This window comes from Emys orbicularis, chromosome 7 (genome assembly GCF_028017835.1).
Source record: "Emys orbicularis isolate rEmyOrb1 chromosome 7, rEmyOrb1.hap1, whole genome shotgun sequence".
NCBI lineage: Eukaryota > Metazoa > Chordata > Testudines > Emydidae > Emys > Emys orbicularis.
The window spans coordinates 36366958-36388740 of NC_088689.1; the positions used below are offsets into that span (position 1 = coordinate 36366958).

The 21783-nt window shown below is 39.6% G+C and overlaps 1 protein-coding gene across 1 annotated transcript in view; it reads left to right on the forward strand.

Annotated features, from left to right (window-relative positions):
* SGMS1 (sphingomyelin synthase 1) overlaps positions 1 to 21783 on the forward strand; it is a 209203-nt gene that overhangs the window by 140953 nt on the left and 46467 nt on the right. Inside the window, exon 5 of the mRNA XM_065407676.1 lies at positions 17409 to 17465. The gene's annotated coding sequence lies outside the window, so the exon portion shown is untranslated. The remainder of the gene's footprint in view (positions 1 to 17408; positions 17466 to 21783) is intronic.

Consider the following 21783-nt stretch of genomic DNA (forward strand, 5'->3'; position numbering starts at 1 on the left):
AAACTTGCAGCCATCTTCAAACATCCCACCTCCCCAAGTAGTCTGGGTGTGTACGAAATACCTCTCTTACAATCTGTGTTATGTTCTGATGTTTTGTGGAACGGACATAGGTAATTAAGATCTCAATATTAAATACCTTTTCAGTTTCATATACTGTTACTAAATGTCTTAATTATATCCGTTGTTGAGTTTTAATATTGTATTTCATAAATAAGCGTGTGAATTTTGGAGAAAATTGATCAATAGTTAATTATAAATGTACCGTATTTAATGTTTAATGGTAAACTACTGAAGTATACAACTTTAATCTTAAGCATTACTTTTAGTAAGTGCTCAGCATCTCTTAGTTAATAAATAGTTCTTGGCCCTGTACTTCAAATGTCTATTAGGTTTGTTTGTAGCCTTTATATCTTTCTCCCTTGAGTATATTTTTGGTTATTTTTTTGTTAAATACAATAGGGACTCTAGAGCCAGATAAGTAAATCATAACTTTGCATGCAAAAGAGAACACTGAGAGGGGACATAACAGTTTTCAAGTACATAAAAGATTGTAACAAGGAGGAGGGAGAAAAATTGTTCTTAACCGCTGAGGATAGGACAAGAAGCAATGGGCTTAAATTGCAGCAAGGGAGGTTTAGGTTGGACATCAGGAAAAACTTCCTAACTGTCAGGGTGGTTAAGCACTGGAATAAATTGCCTAGGGACGTTGTGGAATCTCCATCATTGGAGAATTTTAAGAGCAGGTTAGACAAACACCTGTCAGGGATGGTCTAGAAGATAATACTTAGTTCTTCCATGAGGGCAGGGGACTCGACTAGATGACCTCTCGAAGTCCCTTCCAGTCCTATGATTCTATGCAGATTGTATCTGAAGAGGTTTGACCTATTCTGGCAACAAAGTTGCTTATTCCTATAGGTACTGTAATTGTATTTTTGATTTTATCTGCTGCAGTTTATAAATCTTTACAGGAAGAATATTATCAGAACTTCTAGTGCTACAGGTTTCTTAAATTCCTACATATGAATTTCTCAGTTTTTATCTCAATGTTCTCATCTGTATCTTATAGTAACTGAGCTTTACCCAAGTAGACTGGATTTATACCATTTTCAGCAGTCTTACACTGGCAGATATGGAAAACGTTTTAGGAAAAAGCATTTGTCAGTCTTGAAGTCTTTGCTATTTGGTCAAATCTTACTGGCTCTTTGTGCATTTTTTTTTTTTTTTTAAGAGGCAGTTGAAACTAGCAGGAGTCCATTTTTGTAAAATTAAATATCTTTAATATAAAATGAAAATACTGTGTATGAATGGAAGTGAAATACAGCCCCTGAATATATTAAAATCTTCCAAATAGGGGCCCAGTTCTCAGGAAAAGTTAATTATAACAGAATTTCTGTAGAAAACATCTGTATGATGGGTTTGTCCCTATTTCTTTGCAAGTAATAGCACACTTCCTGTCCATTGCCCCCTCATAACTTAGCCACCTTCAACAAGGAGAGGAAAGCATGATTTGGTAATTGGATAAAGTGGTCTTATCGGGACTTCTGGGTCCATCAGGACGTCATTGTGGAACTGCACCACGCTGTGATCTAGGTCAAAGCATTTTGCTGAACTCTCTATGCCTCAGCTGGCCTATTTTTATATGGTTAATTTACCTTATGGGAGATGATATGAGGCTCAGTGTTTAAAGAGAGAGAACCTCAAATGATAGGCATGCTTAATTTTATCCTTTCCTTTCCTCTTTGTCACCCACTTCCTTATCTGAGCATTTAATTGACTCTTTTCTGGAAACCGTTTCACTTCCATTCTGTATTTTGTAAGATTATTTATAAAGATGCTGTTTCTTCACCAGTAAGAATCAATATTTCTGAGATGAAGATGAACTTAAGAGTGAGTTGTGAAATTTTGGTCATCTGCCCCCAAAAATCATCTAGACCAAAGCAATGATAAAAGTTTAAATGCATAAAATTACTGAACAAAAAGTAAACCCTCACAAATATCACTAACAGAATCATTATCTGTCTTGAAATAAACTGTAAACCTCTTTGCTCATGACGAGAAGTAAGATTTCACTAAAGTGCTGCATGTGTGTAGGGGTCTATCCGCATGTAATGATTTGTGAGGTTGGGGCATATAGTTGTAACAGCATCCCTGCTAGTGGTTTTAGGCCTTTCAGGCACCAAGAAATATTTGGATTTAAGCTTAATGGCAAATAAATATTGCCACTACCAGATCAATCTGTTCTCTGGGCTGAAGGGCACAACTTGATATTTTGTACCTTTTCTCCATGGATTGAGAATGAATACGTTCCTCAGACTACTAGATGGTTTCAGAAAAACATATGCGCTAGAGAAAATATCAAACCACTTTTTAACTACACATGAAGTATCTCATTTAATAAACTAATAATTAAGAAAAATTTTGAATAGGGACTCAACACTCTGAGGTTGAAAGGTTCTCCCAAAATGTGCATTTGTTCTTCTTTACATTCATTTACAGAAATTCAGAGATCTCCCAAGACCAAATAATCCTCCTTCATTGTCTTTTGAAAGGCATGTCTACTTTGTGGGGTAACGTGCCTTACAGCGGTGTGACTGCTAAAGCACGGTAAAGTATTGCGTATTAATTGGTCTGTGTACAAGTGACTGGTGTGCACTAAAAATTCTCCAGGGAAGAATCCTTCTGTTGATGTCGCTGTGCCTAATTTAGGGGTTAGGTAGACTTAACCACAGCATGCAGGGCATAACATTTTTCACAGCCCTAAGCAACGTGGCTAGGTCGATCTAATTTTTAAGTGTAGATGAGGCCTGAGATAAGGTTTCTGCAGTTTTAGATTTCCTTCCCTAAACTCTTGTTTGTGGGCTGTTTTGTTAAAAATAACTATATTTTTATAACCTATAACTATATAGGTTCTGGTTAAATTTAGTTCTCCATTTCTTTTAAATTTAAAAGATAACTTTTCATCTTGATTGCAACCTTCTGTGCTACAACAAATTAATGTCCTATTTTTCCTTCATAAAAGAGAGGACATAATCTACCTTACTAAATACTAATAATTAAGAGTTTGTTAGGTTAAAATCTTCAATTATGATCAAACATCTAGATCGGGGTAGGCAAACTTTTTGGCCTGAGGGCCAGATCTGGGTATGGAAATTGTATGGTGGACCATGAATGCTCATGAAAGTGGGGGTTGGGGTGCGGCTGGGGGTGCAGGAGCGTGCTCCGGGATGGGACAGAGGGGTTCGGAGGGCAGGAGGGGGATCAGGGCTGGGGCAGGGGTGCGGGAGGGGGATCAGGGGAGCAGGCTCCAGGCGGTGCTTACCTCAAGCAGCTCCCAGAAGCAGCGGCATGTCCCCTCTACGGCTCCTATGCAGAGGCGTGGCCAGGCAGCTCTGCGCACTGCCCTATCTGCAGGGGCTGCCCCTTTAGCTCCCATTGGCTGCGGTTTCCAGCCAATGGGAGCTGCGGGGGTGGCGCTTGGGGTGTGGGCAGCGTGCGGAGCACCCTGGCTACTCGTATGGGTAGGAGCTGAAGGGGGAACATGCTGCTGCTTCCAGGAGCCGCGCAGAGCAGGGCAAGCCCCCAACCACTCTCCCTGCCTGCAGCGCTGGAGTGGGGCAAGCCCCAGATCCCGCCCCTGGCGGAAGCTCAAGGGCCGGATTAAAATGTCTGGAGGCCCGGATGCAGCCCGGGCCGTAGTTTTCCCACCCCCGATCTAGATCTTGGGTCTGTAGGTGTTAGACATCCAGGGTGAAGAACAAATTTCTAGCAAGAAGTTCAACTCAGCTTGTCTACACCAGGTTCTCAATCTTTTTCTTTCTGAGGCCCCCCCAACATGCTATAAAAATTCCACGGCCCACCAATGCCATATAAAAGCCAGAGCCAGCGTTAGAGGGTAGCAAGCAAGATAGCTGCCTGGGGCCCCAAACCCCAGGCAGGCCGGCAAAGCCATATTGCTCAGGCTTCAACTTCAGCCCCAGGTGGCAAGGCTCAGGACCCTGGGCTTCAGGCCTGCACAGCGGTGCTTCAACTTTCTGCCCTGGGCTCGAGCAAGTCTCACATTGTCCCTGCTTGGTGGACCTCCTGAAACCTGCTTGCAGCCCCCCTAGGGGGTCTGGACCCCTGGTTGAGAACTGCTGGTCTACACTACAAAATTTAGGTCGATTTAATTTAGGTTGACTACAACCATTGAAGTAATTCAATAGGTTGTTGGTGTCCACACTACCCTCCTCCTGCCAGTGGAACACGTCCTCACCAGGAGTGCTTGCACCCCTGCAGTGGGGCATTTTGGAGCACTGACAGCCACACGGGCTCACAGCTGGAGCCCCCCATCTGCTCAATTTCACAGCACAGAGTCTACCAGTAGTGAAATTAATGTTCTTGTCAACTTTATGCTGCTATTGTCTCCGCTCAGAGCAGCTGCACTCTGACAGCTCTGAGAGCTCTGTGGGGAGAGGGAAGCCCAGGCAGGAGCCCAGCTGGGAGTCCGGGAGGTAGCAGGGCTCCCAGTGGGGAGAGAGGATCCTGGGCAGCAGCCCGCTTGGAGCAGGTAGGCCAGAGCCTAGGAGGCAGCTGGGCTCTAGCTGGAGCCCCCCACCCGTCCCGGGGTGACAGCCTGAGCTGTGAGCCAGGTGTGGGGATCACAGAAGGGAACCTACCAGCCTTTCTTGTCAATTTCAGGACTCCAGGGGTCCATGATATTGACAAGAATTTTAGCCAACAGCCAGTGTAAGTAACTCAGTGTCTGTCACCTTAACTACACCAACATAAGCTCTCATGGAGGTGGAGTTATTATGTCTGTCTAGTAGGGCACTTAAATTGGCGGGAGCAATTGTATTGTAGCAACTGACATAGGTTGACATAAGGCAGCTAATATCGATCTAATTATCTTTGTAGTGTAGACCAAGCTTCATTAAGTTGAGGCTAATACCATTTTAATATTCCTTGTACTGGTCTATAGTAGCCTGTTTGTCTTTTCAAAGTACAGTGGTTGTGGTTTGTGGAATTTGTTAGTGGTGAAACATCCTGCTTTTTGTAGCCTCGGTCAAAGTTTTCAGAGCCTTTTTGACTATTTAAACGTAAGCATCTTTTAGCACCTTACACCGCTCTGTATACACTTTCTAATATAAATAAACCACAGTCAAACTTGAATTGGAGGATGTAGCAAAGTGACTCAAAGCGGGGCTGCTGCAGGCAGTGAAGAGATTTTTGTCCCATTAGATCTTACATCCCGGAAGAGAAAATAAGCATACACATTGCAATAAAGCAAGTTTATTTTTATCTTCTTCTTATCCTAAGGGCTTCCAGTAATTAAACAGTAAAATTACTGGAGAGGATCTGGATTCATGGTTAGGAGGGAGTCTGTTTCAGGTGGGCCACTGTAGGAGAATAGGAACTAGTAGGATAAGCATTCTTCTGGCAATTCTTGAACAACAAATCAGAATCCTGTAAAACACAAACTTCTTATTAAACACTCTGTGCTGCCAGTGTCCTGTATGGGATTTTAAAGTGATCACACACTATTTCCCTGAGAAGTGCACTAAAGGTTTAACATTGTATCAAAGAAAATGGAATTTCAGCACAGTTATTTTATTGAGTCGAGTTAATAGTATATTGTGCCAAAATATGTCATAGCTTAGCTCCATTTCAGTCATTAGAGAAGAAGGTAAGTGGAGGGGAAATGATCCAGTAGTTCAAGATTATTTAAACTAGAAGCATACAGTATTGAATTAAATTTATTTTGGGGAAAGGTAATATAGGCTTTAACTGTTGTTAATGCTTAATGTTCTGTAGCATTCTTAACAGAAATAATTGATATCAGCACATTAGTGATCCAGTCATTGTAGTTTGGTTTGAGTGATTTTAGAGCTTACTGCAGCATTCATTTGAATGCAGTCTGATGACTAATTGGGAATGATGCCATAATTTATTTGTAATGATAAAATCTGATATTTCAGATTAACAGTTCCAGTCGTTCTTAAAAACGTTATTTGAAAAGAAGAAAAAGGGCTTGTATGGTTCCTAGAGAATTTCAGTACTAGACTGTTGTTCTGTCAGAAAGCTGTCTAAAATATTCTGTTGCTTCTTTTGCATGTTAATTTTGCACTGCTTTGATCCATCTTGGTTTTAGCAGTCTTTCAGCATAAGGTGTTTTTTAAATGTCAATTGACCTTTTAGCTTAAAATGTTTCAGCTTGTGGGCCTGAGTAAAGGGGAAAATGTCTGACATAAGTTTTAAGATAGATCTGAAGTCAAAAACAAAAAATGTCGCAGATAAGTTGGAAAAACAAGTTCTGAAATAGCTAACATTGTTTTGAATGCTAGCTAATTTTTACAGCACTTTCTGCTTAGGTCCGCTAGGTAGCTTATGTAAGGCTCAATGAGAAATGAACCAAAGCATGACCAGATTAATGATTCATTCCTCAGAGAATCTTAACTGTATACCGATGAATTTGGCTTTAATACCATCAGCAATATGTTTTTGAAACAGGGAGGGATTGCTACCCAGAAGCCTTTTTTTAGAACAAATAGGTAGGTGGAACTGAAATTTTTTTCATTCCATTCAAGATTTTTGCAGTAGGCTGAGTCACTTCAGAGATAACATCATTTTTGCAGAAATCCCATGGAGACCTTAAAACAATTATCAGAAAACTGAACACGGTGTTAGGAATGTAAGTTTTAAGGTTGTTTGCTGAAGATAAAGGTTCCTTAAACATTTAAGGAGGAGAAAAAAATTAGAAGCTGCTCAACAATTTTTCTACTCAATCCAAGTGACGTAGACTGTTCCATGTGATAAGGTAAAGAGAAGAATCAAGATTGGAGTAGAGCCTTTGAAAAGCTAACTTGTTACCATAAGAAGTAATCTCCCTTTCAGTTTTTTTTTTTTTTAAAGGACTTGACATAGCTTGTTCAAGTATGACATACAGACATTCATCCTTAAAATAAAGCAGAGGGTGAAAGCTCAACAGTGAAGCAAAAAACATTTTTTTGTTTGATGTCACAAGACCAAGTAAAACTGACATTCTGTAGCCTGAAGCAGACAACATGGCAATGGGCTGCTCATGATGCAGCAACAGGAGAGATGATAGAAGGATTTAAAATAGCACCTAAACCATAGCATCATAGGAAAGCTATGGAAGAAGCTAGTATCTTTTTTTTGGACCTACATAATCAAATTTAGCCCAGAATGCTTGGTAGCATCATGGTAACACCTTTGTCTTCAGGAAATAGAAAACAAGTGTGATGGTTTTCTTATATATATTTTATAACTTTTAGACCTATTGCATATGGGGTTGACAATCATTTTATACAGATTTTAAACAGGTGTCCCAGTATTAGAATGAGTTGAAATAGAAATGGAATATAATAGAAGTTAACTACTCAGAATTCTTATAATAAATTTGATGATGCTGTAAACTTCAAACTTCAGTTTGCATTCAGAATATATAAGACTTTTATAGAAGACTTGCTAAATCCATCAGAGGCAAAGATGATTTTTCATTGCTAAATAAATGAGTTGGTTGATACTTTTGGCTTTTAGGTATATAAAATTTTGTGTGACACTATGGAGTGTTTCATTGGCCAATATAAAATCATTACCTTTGCAATAGTTTCAAATATAAGAAGCTCGCATACATCCTGAAAGAAAAAGTCTGTAGGAAATTAAAAACTTTGTAGCTCTTCTTTTTTATTTCTCCATTTACTAAGCTTTTTCACCAGCTCTGATCCTTCCCTCTTTGGTAATTTGTATTGCCCTGCAGGAGTATAGTAATTTTAATCGATGATCTATACCTGTTCTGGGGTAGATTGCAGGCTAAAGCATAAAGCCACATAGATAAAGGGGTATGTGTTTGTGTAAGGGTTTCATGCTGGCAATAGAAACTCTTGTAGGCATTTATATCAGTTTTGGCGAAAGTGCCTGTGGACAGGGGAAATATTTTGAAACCAATTTTTTTTCATTTTGGAAAATTTTCATTTCAGAATTTCTATTGACATGTCATGAAATAATGTAAAAATAATTAAAAATGAAGAAAAATCATAAAATTCCAAAACAAAAATTGAGACCGCAGAAAGTGAATTTTTTTGGATTTTCCATTTGCCCCAAAATTTCAAAAATATTTGGGTTTGTCTCAAATGAGAATGAAAACAAATGTCTGAACATAGAAATTCCCTGCAAAATAGCAATTCCAAATTTTTACCAGCTCTGTCAGCACTAGAATTCCCTGGTTCTTGCTTATTGTCTTTTCCCTTTCCAGGAGTGTGGAGAGGGAGGATCCTCATGTCCTCCGCCCTCTCTTGGTCACCCATTCATGCAGTTAGGCACAGTCTAACCTAAACTAATTTTGGTGTTGTTTATTGGAAGTAGAGTGAACATCACAAGTACAATTAAAAATCAGCTTGGCGACTCAGGTGAGAGAATGTTTTAGAACACACACTAATTGTGAAGACCAATTGGAATATTATTCCTACAGTATATTTATTCAAGTAGGTTTGCAGTGAGTATTCAGAATTAACTTCCCAGTGGCTGAATTGGATTTTTGTGGAACCACTGCTATTTTTTGAAGCTGCCCTCTGGTGTCCCAGAACCTAGGGTTGTCTACACAAGGATGCATTGGAAAATGAATCCGAATTAACTAAAGGTCTGAATTAAAAGTGAATTAGTTAAACTGCACTAAATCCCAGTGTGGATGTTCTCGTTCAGAATTAAAATGACGTAAATTAAATTTAGCTTACTTTACTTTGGAAGTGAATTAAGCTAAACTGAATCAAGACCACATCAGTTCTCACTGAGGCGTTGTTTGCATTAGATACTTACATCAGCATTCCTATCTGTCTCAGGGGTGTGAAAAATCCACACCCCCTGGGAGACATAGCTATACCAACCTAAACTCTGGTGTAGACAGTGCTAGGTTTCTGAAAGAATTCTGTTGACCTAGCTACCACCTCTCGGGGAGGTGGATTACCTGTGCCGACAGCTGAATTCTTGCCGTCATCATAGGTAGTGTCTACACTGAAGCGATACAGCTGCAGCAGTGCAACTGTGCGGCTGTAGCATTTTAAGTGTAGACATACCTTGAGTATCCACACAGGGGTTTAATGCAGTTTAACTAGTCCACTTTTAATTCATACTGTTAGGGCTTGTCTACACTTACTGGAAGATCGATACTGCGGCGATCGACCGCCAATCGCTTTCCCATCGACTCCTGTACTACACTTGATCGAGAAGAGTAAGGGGAGTTGACGGGAGAGCGTCACATAGTGTGGACCCCGCGGTAAGTAGATCTTAGCTATGTCGATTTGAGTTACACTATTCACGTAACTCAAATTGCGTAGCTTAGATCGACTTTTCCCTTCCCATTCCCTAACAATGCCTTAGTTAAATGGGATTAATTTTCCTGTAAATCCCCATATAGGCAAGTCCTGAGTTTTCTTTTGGAAAAAAAAATTCAGTCTGTTGTCCTCAGGGCTGTGAAAATAACCTTTAAAAATGTGAAGAGAGTAAAATGGATGCAGTATGGTATTCCTGAATCTGTGCAGCCTGGAATAATAGGTCTGAGAGAGGCCCCTGATTTGGGGGACATATATTATCACTATTTTCCTGTGAAACTTTGCTAAGGAATTTAGCAGTGTTTGCAGAGCTGCTACATTCACGTTGTCAATAGTAACCATTGACACATGAGACTGCGAATACACACTGTTCCATTTTGTGCACATGCCTAAGTAGTCCACCCATTTTCAAACAATCAGTTTCAAAAAGGCAGCTGAACATGCTTTTGTCTTTCCAATGAGCTATTGGGAGATTTCTAGAGAAACTTTTCTCTCAGCCACTCAGATTTAATTATTAAACTAATGGGTGTTATTTCTGCCTTGTAAGAGGTTTAATAATTGGTAAGGAGAATGGAGAATCATCTGAGAAGTGACTTAACCTTCAACAGAGAGGGAGGGTGTGTGAGGCAATATCTTTCATTGGACCAACTTCTGTGGGTGAAAGAGAGCTTTTGAGCTGCACAGAGCTTGTCTTGTACACAGCAAACAACAATTAATGTTCAACAGTCTTTTTTTATCACCTTGGCTTTCTTGAATAATACATAGGAGGGAGAAATTTTTGCTGTATCGGGTTACATGAAACAAGTATATTTTTTAAATCTACATTATTTAAAAACAAATATTGCATTTACAACAATTGCTTTTAGATAAACTCTCCTGCCAGTTAATTGACCTTGAGGCTTATGAGCCCTCACCTTGGGACTCACAACTCCCATTGAAGTAAATTATTTAGTTGTGAGCCCGCAATACCAGTCTGTTGGTTACATACGTGTCTATACTTAATATTTTGCACTTTTATCTGGAATGCATATTTTAATAAGGCAAGTAACCAACATGATAATCTTCTTAAAATTTGGGTTTAGTAGGCTGGAAAAGATAGAAGCTGCTAGTCTGCAACAGCAATTGGTTTTCATAGGATGAAACAAGCCGAAAACTACAATAAAAAACAGTTGAGCAATATTCCTGTGTACTCCTGGCAGAAATAACATTTTTATTGATGTTACCGTTGTGACGTTGTGCAGTCTACATGGTTTTATAAAAACATGATAATAAGTGAATATAATGTAACTGGGATAGTTTTATAAAAAATTTGATAATAAGTGACTATAATGCAAATGGGATATGCTTTGTGCAAAAGGTCTCTTGTAAGGTATCATTACAAAGCTCATAAGCTACTGAGTGTGATCATCCTATTTGTAGAAATGTACCACTCTTGTATCTAAAACTAGAAATATAAAATGTAACTCTGAGGGCCTATTGTAATTATGTAAAGTGTGGGCCATTAATGATGGTTTGGAATCTTGATGACTCCCATTGTCTGCAGATGGCTGTTTACCTGTGAGTCTCCCTGTATATGTGTGTGCTGGCAAGTGAGTAATGAAGTCTTGCAGTGACATGTGATCATGTCACCTGAACTGGAATCCATCTTTAACCTGGTGCTTTTCCAGTGAGGGGAGGGGGTGGAAACCCAGAGGGACAAAGGGTTCCCGCCTTATGCAAAAGATATATAAAGGGGTGGAAGAGAACTGAGAGGGAGAGAGGAGCCATCATGGAGAATCCCCTAGATAACACCTAAGCTGGAACAAAAGCTGTACCAGGGGAAAGAATTGTGCCCATGCCTGGAAGGTGTCCAGTCTGAGAAAAACTTACTGAAGCATCTCTGAGGGTGAGATTATCTGTATTTAGTTTGATTAGGCATAGATTTGTGCATTTTATTTTATTTTGCTTGTGACTTACTTTGTTCTGTCTGTTACTACTTTGAACCACTTAAATCCTACTGTCTGTATTTAATAAAATCACTTTTTATTTAGTAATTTACTCAGAGTATGTATTAATACCTGGGGGAGCAAACAACTGTGCATATCTCTCTATCAGTGTTATAGAGGGCGAACAATTTATGAGTTTGCCTTGCATAAGCTTTATGCAGGGTAAAACGGATTTATCTGGGTTTAGACCCCATTGGGAGTTGGGCATCTGAGTGCTAAAGACAAGCACACTCCTGTGAGCTGGTTTTCAGGTAAACTTGCAGCTTTGGGACAAGTGATTCAGACCCTGAGTCTTTGTTAGAGCAGACTGGAGTGTCTGGCTCAGCAAGACAGGGTGCTGGAATCCTGAGCTGGCAGGGAAAACAGAAGCAGGGGTAGTCTTTGCACATTGGGTGGCAGCTCCCAAGGGGGTTTCTGTGATCCAACCCGTCACAACCGTGTTATAGAGTAAGGGTGGAACGGGAAAGGATAAAAAGAAAGAAAAATAGTGAGATTTATCAAGACTGGTAAACCTAAAATTAGGCTTAACAGAGTTGACCTGGTTTGAGTGTTTGCCTGTTGCACCATGATCCCTACCTTGCCTGCTTTGTTTTTGATGCCAAATGTAGGGTATCCTAATTTACAAGTTTCTTATACATTCTTTTAAAAGAGAGTCATTTACTTGATTTTCCAAAACTACCAGCTCTGTCACCTCACTAGGACATCAAGATTTTAATCTCACAGCAATTGTCATTTTGGACCACTAAGGCCACAGATTTAATCACCCAATAGGCTGTTCTCTAAAATGAAAGCTGAAACATTGTTAAAATCCTAGCAAGCTGACCCATTAAGAATCACAGCCTTGGGGGGGCTTGAAAAAAATTGCTATCTGAATCATGAATGGTATGAAATCAAGCACTCTTATTTCCCCTCTCATAATATGTGAACAAGAAGGCATTTGGAGACTGAAAATTCAACAAATTTGTATATGAGGAAAGGAAATACTACTATAAACTTGCTCCGAGAGGTTATGTAGACTAAATGTTTGGTAGAATTCAAAAAAGATTTGACAGTTTGGTGGATAATGAGAATTTCAACAACTTTATGATCACAGGTTCCTAATTTTAAAATGTTTCTCTTCCTTCTTGCTGGGTACAAATGTTACGCAAACAAGAAACTGAATCCACAAAGTGCTGTGAAATGTACTAAGTAATGAAATAAATGCTTTCTCTGTCCAGTTCTTTCTCTATCAGTTATAGTAATTTTAGGTATTACTTGTAACCATAGCACTTCAAAAATATCAGTAATTTTTGTTTGTTTGTTTTAAGATGAAGATACTTAAGCCTGTGTCTGTGCAGCATTCCCCGTTCTTAATGGAGTAGGCAAGAAGAGACTGCTATTGGTAATCAAACTTGAGTCTCTCAAATAGAACCACCATTAGGCAAACAGTGTGTTTTTTATTAGTGCTGTTACAGTCGTTCGGCCACAGTCTCAAACTCATCTCAGACTAGTGTTTCATGAAATCTCATTGGACTTGGGCTGATACTGTACATACCCTCTCCCTCCCTACATCTGTCATCCTCTCGTGGCAAGAGAAGGGTGGATTGGTCTGACAGTGGTCCCCTTTCCCAGAATCTTGTAATGGTTCCAAACTGTTACACTCCCCCATTTTACTATTTTGAATGGAAGGGGAAGCTGGGTATCATTACTGTTCACACTGCATCTCTTAAAAATTCCATCATGACATTTTAGAAAGTAAGAAGGCTGCATGATCCTACACGTCATAGGCAGAGGGCAGTGAGATGTGCTGTCTGTTCTGTTGCAGCCACTGATAAAGTATGCTGCTGGGTTGGTAGTGTCCATCAAGGCTTAACTCATACCTTGTCACTTTTAGCAATCTTGTATGTAAGCTTGACAGCATAAATTTCATTAGATCTATAAATGCAGTGACTGGTCTAGTGTAGTTCACACATTGTAATCATCACGTTTTATTCATTTACACTTGACTCATCCTGAACCAAAAAAAGAAACTGAAGGTGTGGTAATATATATATATTTTAGCTTGTAACAGTAAAAGTGCTAATTCTTTATGCATGTGATTATTTTTAAATTTAATAGTTGTGTCTCAGAAATGCTTTTCTCTTGCAACTAAAGTATAGTAGAACCTCAGAGTTATGAACTGACCTGTCAACCAAACACCTCATTTGGAACCGGAAGTATGCAATCAGGCAGCAGCAGGGGAAAAAAGAAGAAACCTATACAGTACAGTACTATGTTAAGCGTAAACTGCTAAAGAAAATAAAGGGAAAGTTTTTTTTAAAAAAAATTTGACAAGGTAAGGAAACTGTTTCTGTGCTTGTTTCATTTAAATTAAGATGGTTAAAAGCCGCATTTTTCTTCTCCACAGTAAAGCTTCAAAGCTGTATTAAGCTAATGTTAATCTGTAAACTTTTGAAGGAACAACCATAACGTTTTGTTGAGAGTTACCAACATTTTAAAGTTACAGACAACCTCCATTCCCAAGGTGTTCATAACTCTGATGTTCTACTGTATGTACAGAATTATCTGTTGCTCTGTATGTATTGGTCAGTTAGCATATCTGTCTTAGACCCCAGATGGGTTTATAACTTGGTTTTTGAAGAATAATTCAGCCGGGAGCACTTAAAAAAAAACAAAACATGTTTGAAGTTTCTTTATTTTTGCCCTTGATGCTATAAAATAAATCCCCATCTCAAAGCACATTTTTTGTGCTCTTATTGTACCACCTAAAATAACATCCATGTTTAATCGGGATTTCTGATGGGCTATTGAGTATTCCCATAGTAAGAACTTGTGAATGTAGGTATTTGTAAAATTAAATTGAAGATTGAACTGCCATGTCATTTTAGGTCAGCTAATACTGCACTTGCTTTTAAAAAATCATTTCTTAAGTATTTGTACTGTACAGAATGGACAGAATACTATGAATATTACACTTTTTAACAATGTTGTACAAGTTCCAAAAAAGGCCAGAGCAGTATTTCTCTTAGTATTTTAAAATGTTGATATTATTTACATGGCAAGTTTTAATAGTTACAAGGGTCAGGGGTGTGAGCAGCATAGTTAAGCTGACCTAAGTCCCCATGTAGGCAGTAGTAGGTAGACAAAAGAATTCTTTTGTCAACCTACTTACTGCCTCTCAGGAAGATGGATTACCTACGCTGATGGGAGAATCCCTCTCATCGGCATAGGTAGTATCTACACTGCAGCGTTTTAACTGTAGACAGGCCCTCAGTTATACCCTATTACCACTGCTGCTTCATTAATCAAAACTACAAATGCATGGTATATAAATTGCCATGCTCTACAGTATTGTCTGTCATCGTACTATATATCTGTGTCATCTTTTTAACATGCTTCTTTCTCCCTGCCTTCGCCAAGAGTGGTGGAGCTGTGGCTTCACATTATTTCAGGTCTTCTTTTAATGGAAGCAAATGCCAGCAAGCTTGTACAAACATCTTCACCAGGCCAGAGTGCAGCCAAAACTCACAGACTTTATCACCTTACTTTAATTAACAATCACACTAATTTGGATTTTATTCCAGCTAATACACCTCTACCTCAATATAACGCTGTCCTCGGGAGCCAAAAAATCTTACTGCGTTATAGGTGAAATCGCGTTGTATCGAACTTGCTTTGATCTGCCGGAGTGCGCAGCCCCGCCCCCCCGGAGCACTGCTGTTCCGCGTTATATCAGAATTCATGTTATATCGGGTCACGTTATATCGAGGTAGAGGTGTATTCACGAAGCTACAGCATCCACCAACCACAGATTTCAGTTCCCTGTTCTGTGTTAGAATTTATTTGGGGCTACATATGTGTTGAACAGAGAAGAGGGGGATAATATAGCTTGACATCTTCCTCTCTTCCAATTCCCTCAGGATTTACAGGGTTTTTAGCTGCTTTGATGTGTAAGCCTTGTCCACTTACCAATATACTCTTTAGAATGACGTACCTCTATTAGTTGATTAAATGTTTATTCAAATGTCTGTGCATGTGTATCCAGTAAGTAAAGGATTTAAACAGCTTTTCAGTTTCTAATCCAGCCCAAATAATTTATCTTCCGGTAAGTTTTTTTTTGTTTTTTAAATGTTGAGAGCAATATGGAGATGTATAATGGTACACAATTCAGAAAGGGCTGTATGATCACAGGCTTTGGGGCAATTAGTAATTTGCAGTAGCAGAGTAAAATAAATTGGAGCTGTGTGGCCCTGTACATGGCCAGTTGTGTTTTGATAGATTGTGAAATATTACCTGGACCAAAGGTCACATTTTTAATTTATAAGTAAGCCCCTTCGTTTTCAGTTTAAACCGATTTTTACCGAAAAATGCCCAGATTTTACAAAAAGTATTGTTCATTTTTTTCTGATTTTCACTCTACTTTTTAATCATTCAAATATATAAAAAATAACTTGTTTTATTGGGAAACTACAATACATTGCATGTGATACATGTATTACGATAATACATTAGTCTGTGTTTATGCAAAGCTGCCTCTTGGGAGTAAGGCTATGAATTAATCTAGAAGATACATACAATAAACAAACAGGCACACACGCAAGCTGTGAAGCTCATGGGCATCTGAATGTACTGATGAATCTGGTTTAAACCAGATAACGGTTTAAAGATCTGACACATTAAAATTGGAAGAAAACGAAAATCTGTATCAGAATATGTTTCAAAACACAAAGAAGTACAGTATTTGAAAGTTTGAAAAAACAAAAACAGGAGAAAAGGATGAAGTTGAGTGTATGTGCTGCAAATGGTGCGGTTTAATTATTAAATGTAAATATTTATAAGCAATTAGTTCTAAGTCTACAACAGTAAACTATTTATTCAAATGAAAAGTTATATTTGGGGATTAGACAGATGTTTGTTTTCTTAAACTCAGGTGGCATTGTGTTTTGAGTTCTGTTTTAGTTCTGCGGCAAACCACATTGATGATCGGAGTTCAAAGCATTAATCTACTGAATATTCTCCCTCCCCCCCCCGGTCTTTCCGTCCACCAAAATAAACCCCGATGTTTACCCAGAAAAATTAATAATAATTTTTTGCACTGATTGTCACTTGTTTTTGTTCTTGTCGTAATAAACAGTGATAAATTCCTGTGAAAAAATAAATAAATTAAAAATGAAAACAAAGGGCCCTATTTATAGGATAGTATTACTTCTCCCTCCCCGCCCCCCAGCCTCTTTTGCTATAGCAAAGTAATGTAGAGCTTGAGTATTACCTCAACAGAGCAGAAAGATAACCAGCTTCATGCTGATGCAAATATATACAAGGGTGATGTACTATGAAAAAGGTGGTTAATAAACTCCAATTAGTGAGTTACAAAGGGTTGAAAATATAGTTGACAGTTGAATTCCCCATAATCAGTGCAAACATCTCCCAATGTAATACCCAGAGATAGTTTGGATGAACTAAGACTATTTTGGTGCAAGGGACTGGGCAGCTGTGGGGTGACTGGGAGCTCTGGGGCCCCCACCATCCATGGGGACTCAGAGCTCCAGGGTCCCCTGCCCCCAGCAGCGGAGGGGAGCTGCAAGGTTCCCCTGCCCCCTCCCATGCGGTGGGGAGCTGTGGGAATCCCCCTGCCGCCACCACAGTGGGGAGCTGCCGGGGTACCCCCTGCCCCGCGGCGGTAGCTGGGGAGCTGCCGGGGTACCCCCCTACCTCCGGCAGCTGGGAGCTACTAGGGTACCCCCACTGCCCAGGGCGGCTGGGAGGTTGGGGGCCTACTGCCTCCCAATCGGGGGTACTTTACAGCTCCCTGCTTCTGCAGGAGGCAGCAGGACCCTGCAGCTCTGTCGCCGGGGCTGAAGTCATGGAGGTCTTTGGAAGGCACGGATTCCGTGACTTCCGCGACCTCCCTGATAAAATCGTAGCCTTGGTCATGGGAAATCATAATGTGGAAGACAGATGAAATATTGCAAACAAATATTGAGATATTGCTTTCTATAATGGTAATATTACTTAGGGTACTACAAACTTCATATTTTAGACCATCTATTTTAAAATAATTTAGGGAAAATATTACAATTGAACTGTTCAAATAAAACCTTCTGTTAATTTTCTTTTACAGATGGTGTAAACTTCAAAATTTTAAAATATAGGAAAGGAAAAAGCAAGCACAGTTACTGTAAGTATGCAGATTTCATGAACAATTTCTGAATTTTATACTATCTCAGCCTTAGCTTCAGTAGGGTTGCCAATTTTGATTGGATATATTCCTGGAGATTTCTTCACATGACATTTTAAACTTAATTAACCTTTAATTCTTGGAGACTCCAGGCCAATCCTGGAGGGTGAGAATCCTAAGCTTCAGTGTAGTTACTGCTGCCTCATCAGTGAAGAGAAAATCAGACTTATTATGTACAGTAACTCTCCACTTAACGTCCTCTCGCTTAACGTTGTTTAGATCTTACGTTCCAGCTCCATTACAGAACATGCTCATTTAAAGTTGTGCAATGCTCCCCTGTAACGTCATTTGGCTGCCTGCTTTGTCCACGGATGGCAGCCCCCCTGACATCTCTCCCCTCCCAGCGCATCACGCCTGCTGGCAGACCCCGCGGATCAGCGCTTTCCCCCTGCTCCTTCTGCACGCGGCAATCAGCTGATTTGTGGTGTTCAGGAGGCTGGGGGGAGGAGCGAGGACGCAGCGCCTCCTAAACGCTGCAAACCAGCTGATTGCTGAGGGCAGGAGGCAGGGGAGGGAGTGGGGAGGCTGCGTGCCGCGACCTTGCTCCTCCCCCCAACCTCCTGAACGCCGCAAGACAGCTGATTGCCGCGGGCAGGAAGCGGGGGGAGTAGGGAAAAGGTGCCGATCCGTGGAGTCCACCGGTGGGCGGGAGGCGCTGGGGGTGGGCATAAGGGAGCTGATAGGGGGCTGCCAGCCTGTTTAATACCTGTATTAAATTACTTGTTTAAAATTGTTTAAAATGTATATAATACCTTTTGTCGGGCAAAAACAAATTTTCCTGGAACCTAACTTCCCCATTAACATTAATTCTTATGGGGAAATTGGATTCCTTTAACATCGTTTCGCTTAAAGTCGCATTTTTCAGGAACATAACTACAACGTTAAGCGAGGAGTTATTGTACCAATGATCCCTAATTGTACGTTGTGTTTTTAAACAGGCCTGGAGTCAGGTATATGGTAACTAGAGTCTAGCGGGTTTAAATATTAAATCAGTAAAGATTATGGACAGAGCAGTGGATTCTGTGTCAGTTTATAGGGTACAGCATTTATAAATCTTCAGAAGCATTGTATTTCAACTTAAAAATGCACATAAGGGAAACTAGCTATTTTTCATTACTGAGAGTTGTAGAATATTTGAGCTACCTGCTGATTGACATCTAATGAAATGCCCAAGTTTTGAGTATGTTTATAACAATTTTATGGAAATAGGATAAGTATCGTTCTCTTTTTATGCCCCAAGAGTATTTTTCATTTTTTAAGTCTGGAATTATTTGAATGTAACCTACTTTCTGGGCCAGTAGGGAGAGAAGTGCGTGAGATCTAGTACTATTTTATACTGTACTTTAAACTGTAGTCTGAAACTGTACACTGCAAATCTCTGGTTTAGCTGGCACTAGGGCTTCTGGATTACTTTAATGTGAAGTACTCAAAAAATACACCAGTTTGATGCCATGCATCACTGACTAAAAACTACCGCTGCAGAAAAAAGAAAAGTCTTTAGTTCTTCGTATGGCAGATAATGAAGTAATTATTTGAAAGAGGGATGATGACTGAGAAGAACCCTACACAACATATGCCATGGAATCAGTAACTGGAGTTGGCAGGTTGTTAATGTATACTTTTATAAATACTGTAGGAAGAAATTTAATATTTCTTTCACTTTCCTCTGTGACAACTCCAATACCTTTATGTAAAACAGAAAATAAAAGAAAAAGTAGGCAACCAGATGTTAATAAATAAACACGTGTGAGGGATGGTCAAAAGAACTTCATTTTGAAACGCTAATCTCTATATGGTTTCATTAAAAGATTCAGAATTTCTAGAACAGTGCTAAAGCTGATCTGAGTAACATGTCTGAAATCCTGTTTTCTGTATCTTTTTTATTTGTGTAAATCTCATACATATATACTGGCTCAGTAACTTTTAAAATATGTCGATACTAATACTTAAAACAAGAAATGCTTCCCAGATTTTGTGACTGCTCAGTGAACAAGCTCTATTTCCTTTAAGCAACTTAGATTATGGCCTTGAAAATAATTTAACTGCTCTCATGGGGAAGACATAATGGCCATTTATTTGCTTCGTGGAAGTGCAATTGTCTAAAATTTCTTCCAAATTAAAAAAAAAAACTTGTTTAACACATGACATGTAGCAATATTAAGCACATTGAAAACACTAATTTCTTCTGTGAATATTACGCACTTTTGAGGCAAAGTGTGTGTGCACATGGTTAAGTGCTGAGTGCGCATAGAAAGTAAGATTGCAGTGATTTTGCATAATCAAGACTTGCAATGAAAATTTTTTGTTCAAATATGTATGTGCTGACTAGATAGTGTTTAAACTAAATTTAAATTATAAACACATGGTTAAGTCCCATGTACATTGTATCACTGAATTATGTTTTTAAACCATAACAGGGGACAACAGTGTTGTAATAGGTACACCTACATAATTGGGTACCCCGCAGCTCTGGTGGCATGGGGGAACCCCACAGCTCCCCGCCTCAGGTGGTGGTGGTGGGGGGGGCGGGGGGAGGGGCCTGGAACTCCCAGCCACCCGGCATCTGCCTAGCACCTTCCCATTTTATCATGGATATTTTTATTGCCCATGACCTATCTGTGACTTTTACTAAAAATATCCGTGACAAAATCTTAGACTTGACCATAATTTGCCATTTTGTTTTGTTGCCTGGTGGCCAGACAGTGAGTTTCTGTGGGTAGCCATTGAATTACATGTTTATGGTTTTATCTAAGATAGTTTAAGATTTACAGTACTGTACATCATTTGTAGCTAAGTAACAAGAAATGCTGCATCTTAAATATTGTCTTGGTTTATTTTTAAATCACCTTAGTCATAGTCTGAGTGATTTCTCTACATAGGTTGTTAGTTAAAATTGAGTTCTATATATGTTGTCTCTCTCTTTTAAGGACAAACTGCTGATCTGATTTGACCTATAATTAAAAACCCTGTTTGCACGGACTGACTGGCATGTCCCACCTGACACTGAAAATGAAAACTGGCCTTATTTTTGCCACAGTTTCTTGTAATCTCTACAAAAGAACTGCTGTAGAGGATCCTGTGTTTTGAGAAGGTGCATACATAATAATTAATGTGAACTCTTCCCAAATTCCATGTGGAATTCAACTACAGTATTGACAAGCCCAGTAGTTCAAAAATCGAGTCAGACACCCTACCCTCCCTCTCCCCCCCCCATCATACATTTAAAAAAAAAATTATAATTGTGTGTTTTGGTCTGTCTCTTGATGATTTTTTTTTTTTAATTCCCTCTGCCCACCTCCAATGTGCGTGACAGTAAGTGTTGCCAACTCTTGTAAATGTATTGAGTAAAGTAACTTTACCGTAGCTTTAAAGTAGCTCTCACCAGGGCCGCCCAGAGGATTCAGGGGGCCTGGGGCAAAGCAATTTTAGGGGCCCCTTCCATAAAAAAAAGTTGCAATACTATAGTAACATGTATTTGGAAATGTAAAAATAACCAGTGAAATACATTCAAAAATTAATTTTTAATAATTTGAAAATACACGAAATACATTATTTAAAAACATTAAATGCTTTAATGGTATGTATACATTTGCAATTACATAATGGGCTGTCGCTGGGTGATGGTTGGTGCCAATGGGCTGGTGCTGCCTGGGCGTGGCGCTGCTGTTGCCCAGGGCTGGGTGGGGTGCTAGGCTCTGGGTCGAGGGGTGCCCGGCTCACAGGGGCTGGGCTCAGAGCTGGGGGTCAGATTTGTGTGCTTTACCAGTTTGCTAGTGTTAGCAAAGATATAAACCCAGGCCAGGCTACAGCCCCATACTTTTCAACAGAGGCTCCACACAACTCTTATTTACCTTGTTGTGAACCTGAGAGAAATTGTAATATTCCAATTTTTCTAGAAGACAGATATGACATCAGTGGCCTGGATATATATATTTTTTTTAATTCTTAAATATCCTAAGTTACTGTCTTGAGCTCCTTCTAACTGCACAGCTCTTCCCTCCCTCTTCCAGGGAAAATCAAAGGCCCAGTTATAATGTTTTGTTTGTTTGTGTGGGTATAGTCAGCAGTTTACAACTAAGAAGAGAATCTCCAATTTGGTGACTCCCAGTAGTGTTACAACAGTGCTTTGATCACATCTTCCCACTCTTCCCACTTAGACTGGTTTCAAAGGGAGGCATGGCCAGTCCTCATTTACTTGGGGGAAGGGAGTCTGTGATGTGGAAGGAAGGAGGAGGCTTAAAGCCAGTGGTTGTACCTT